This window comes from Propithecus coquereli, unplaced genomic scaffold, assembly GCF_000956105.1.
Source record: "Propithecus coquereli isolate 6110/MARCELLA unplaced genomic scaffold, Pcoq_1.0 Scaffold11, whole genome shotgun sequence".
Classification (NCBI taxonomy): domain Eukaryota; kingdom Metazoa; phylum Chordata; class Mammalia; order Primates; family Indriidae; genus Propithecus; species Propithecus coquereli.
This window is the reverse complement of record NW_012134969.1, coordinates 11388508-11392700: the sequence shown is the minus strand read 5'-3', so window position 1 is coordinate 11392700 and position 4193 is coordinate 11388508. Positions and strand designations below refer to the sequence as shown.

Below are 4193 nucleotides of genomic sequence, written 5' to 3'. Positions count from 1 at the left end.
GGGCAATGAGCATCCCTGACAGACAGGGCCATGCACACACAGGGGCAGGAATGGACTGTTTAATATGTAGTGCTAGGAAATGCGTTATCAAAATGATATTCAATGCTTACCTCACATAATATGCAAAAATCAGCTCCATGTGAATTAAAGACAAGAGGAAAAGGTAAATTCTTTTAAGTTTTAGAAGAAAATATAAAGTATCTTTATGACCTGGAGTAGAAAGGATGACTTACACAGGACACAGATAATGCTGACTATAGAAGAAGAGATTGAGAAATTAGAATAATTCCAATTAAGGACTTCTCTTCTCCTAAAGACATTGTATAGAAAGTGAAAAGACCAGCCATCCGCTGGAAGAGTATGTTTTCCACACATGGTAATGAACTGGTTTCCATAATATGTAAAGAAGTCCTACAGATTGAAAGAGAATGGGTAAATGTTGGTATTTCACAACAAAAGAAACACAAATGTTGAATAAACACGTGAAAAGATGATCGAACTCCTTAGTAGCCAGAGAAATGCAAATTAAGGTCACACTGAAGCAACGTTTTACACCTATTCGATTTGCAGATTAAAGTTTGCCATTACCAAGTTGTAGTGAGGATATGGATCATTTGGAACTTTTGTATGTTGCTGGTTGGAAAATTTTGCAACCACCTTGGAAAACAATTTAACAATATCTTTGTAAAACTGAATGTGCATATACTCCATGACCCAGCAGTATTTCTAGGTATGTGCCCTTGTGTATTGTATAACTCTTGCGTATTGTATAAGAGACAGAGACAAAGAATTTATTGCAACATTGTTATTAAAAGCAAAAACTGGAACCAGCACAAATATTTATCTTGGGAGATTAGATAAAAAAATATTCTGGCGTATTCCTACAATGGACCACCACATAGCAGTGAAAGTAAACGAACTACAGCTACATTCTTTAACATGTGAATCTTAGAAATGTAATGTCGAATTTTAAAAAGCCACAGAATTGTTATGATACAGTTTCTATGTAAAGTTCAAAAAGAAGCCAAATAGTATATTATTTAGTATACATGGTAAAATTATTTTTAAGAAGCAATAGAATGATAAACACAAAATTCAAGATAGTAGTTACCTCCGAATGGGGATGGGATGAGAGAGAGCACGTGGGAATTGGTGATGTTCTAGTTGTTAGATTGGGCGGTAGGTTCATTCTTCCACCCTGCCCCCCACCCCACCTTATCCGAACAGCTTATTCAGTTAGTGCAGATTTAAGGAAGATATAATCCTTTTGGGGGCAGTAGGTTCTTGAGTGTTCATTTTATTGTTAGGCTTTAGAACTCCAATCTATATTTTTACATACATGTGCACGTGTGTGTGTGTGTGTGTGTGTTTCAAATCTTACATAATAGGATGAGAGAGAGAGCGAGGAAGAGGAGGCTTTCCAGATGGCCCTCTGGAAGGCAAGCTTAGCCCTGACCCAGGTATCCTTAGTGCAAAGAAACAGCAGAGTAGAACACACAGGCGTGGAGGGCAGGCAGATCTCTCAAAAGACAGGAGCAAAGGCCAGGAGGAGACTTTTGCAGGTAGTGCAGTGATGGTTTTACGGATGTGTATTTATGTCAGAACTCATCAAATTGTAGACTTTAAATATGTGCAGTTTATTGTATATTTTAAACACGTTTGCTGTATTATACAAATAAAGCTGTTAAAAACAAAAGCCAGCAAGAGGTTGAAGCCAGGCTCTTTTCCCGGCCTTCTCCATCAGTTAAGTCTGTCTTCCTGCCAGAAGAGGAGTGTTTGAATGGTGGGGAGTTCCCCGCACTCTCCCTACCCACACACAGGTCCCTCTTCCCTTTGGAGGATAGGTAGGTGCATTTTGTTTTTTCCAGCCTAATAATAGGGACTTTAAAAAAAAATGTTTTATGAATTATTTGCCATACCCTGTTGGGTGAATCCAGTTTTTAAAAGGTCAGATACTGTATTGCCTGAGAATGAGTTATTTAGAATCAATTCTTCACAGTTAAGAATTTGAAGATAAAGTGAATATTTCTTTAACGTAAGCATTGTTTTGCTTTTGCAACCTATGTGGCTGAAACAAGTACCCATGTGTTTGAAGTGAAGTTTTCCTGACATGAAGTTATTCTTGAATGCTAGACAGAGCGCTGAGTGCCATCCCTCTGAAGGAGGAACGGCACCAAAACAAGAAGCTGTGTCTTGGAAACCAGTAAGAAGGCCTGTCTACATGGGAGTGAAGGACTCAAGAGTTTTTTTATTGCACTTCTAAAATTCAGCCTTGTTAACCCAGAAAATAAGGATGGATTTTGCAAATCATTGAAAAGTTTTTTTAAGGACACTAATTTATTTCTAGGATATGAATGATGTTAATGAAAATATTTTTAGATTTATGTGTGTGTTTTTCAGAATATAGTGGTGTGTTCTTTGATTACACTAAATGAAGTAGCAATAATTTGAGACCAATGTAATCACTAACAGGGATTGATTTCTGTTTATCTTGATTTTGTATTAGCCAATTTGAAAGGGGCTGGTACACTGGAGGTCATACTCCTGCAGGGAATCACACACCTTTTGAGAAATACTCTAATTCCTTTGGATTACCAGGGTGACAATTAGTAAACTGCTCCTGGGAAATAAATGTCATCTTTTGGGAGTCACTATATAGCTAGCCAAAAGGTTACATTTATACCCGAAGCTTTCTAGTAGTCAGAATTTACTTAATTAGGATGACTCATAAAAATAAAGTTGGTGGACTTGGTCTCCATTTTAAAAGTATATATTTTTTAATGTGAATTTCTCTTAAATATTTTTCAATATATAGAACCACAATGACTCGTTGAGTGAGAGTCCAGTTATATCAATGATTTGGGGTGGCAATAGGAAGAGAATATTACTCTTGAGACAGTGTTGCTATTGGATATCGAATTTGGTTCTGATGTTAACAGAGAAGAAATATTTGAGTCAGGAATGTTGAAACTAGCCTTTTTAGAATTCCGTTTATAAATGTTGCCTCCATATAATGTTCCCTTCCATATAATTAACGCAGGTATCTTATGTCTTGACCTTCAAAAGGAAGGCCTTTTATTATAAAAACATTTGCCAATCTCAAGAATACTGAAAGTCTTGAAAGTAAACATTATGGTCATTTCACTTATCTTCCAAATTGCTCTGTGTGGTTTCTGTTATTTTTATTTGGTGAGAAACTTTTAGAAAATTAGTCCAAAGCTGAAGGTACAAGTTTTGTGCTTCCCTGGGGTTAGGAAGGGAGCTGCCAAGGCCCGTGGCCCATAGGCCTGGGCCGTGTCTCATGAGAAGGCTCCATGTGGCGGTAGTCAGATTTGCCTCTGCATCGGTTCCCTTCCTTCCACGACATCATGTGGGCTCCTACCAGTTTCTCAGAATCATACTCAGGACAATCCGAATGTTGACTGCATACTCTGGCTTGGACAGCAGCCTGCTTATGTCCATGGGAGTTCAAAGTCACCTTCCCAGGCAGTTGAGAATTGCCATGATACTTTGCACAGGTGTAAAGCATGGAGCGGGGAGGGCGAGGAGGGGAGGTACCCTTAGAGGTAGCTGATGCTAATTTGAAGACCACTAGTTAAGCTATTCTTTGATATTTATCAATATAAAAACGCTGATATTGCCTACCTCCCAAAATTGCTTTATTATATTAACTATACATGCTTAAGTTCTTGGATTTGTTATTTTTTAAATATGCCACCTACATCAAATATTTTACAAATCAATCAGCAAATGCCGTGTAAGACACACATGCCGGGTATACTGCTAGGTTTATGGATTTATATGTTGGGCGGTTGGATGGGATGCCAGAAGGGAGAAACGTGCAAATGGGAAAAACTATGATTAGAAAGTGAAAAATTGGTATTTCCATAGTACTATTAAAATGGTCATGATAATGCCATTTTTTTCTCTGTATAACTGGTCAGATCTCAGTAGACAATTATTGAGGGTTTACTGTGTAGCACCAGAAGGTAAACTCTATGAGGACAGAGAGATATATAAACATATATTTTTTTCTTTTTTTTTTTAACTGCTGAATCCCAGTGCCTAGAGCAGTACCTGGCACGTAGCAGGCATTCTGTAAATATTTGTTGATTGACTGAGTGACTGCTAGACACTGGCTAGACCCTGGGAAGAGATGTGTAAGAAATGCTCCCTGACCTCGAGACGCTCAC

General features: G+C 37.9%; 1 protein-coding gene across 1 annotated transcript in view; it reads left to right on the top strand.

Moving 5' to 3' along the window:
* CDADC1 (cytidine and dCMP deaminase domain containing 1) overlaps window positions 1-2365 on the top strand; it is a 37566-nt gene extending 35201 nt beyond the window's left edge. Inside the window, exon 10 of the mRNA XM_012648677.1 lies at window positions 2134-2365. The gene's annotated coding sequence lies outside the window, so the exon portion shown is untranslated. The remainder of the gene's footprint in view (window positions 1-2133) is intronic.
* Window positions 2366-4193: the final 1828 nt, after the last annotated feature.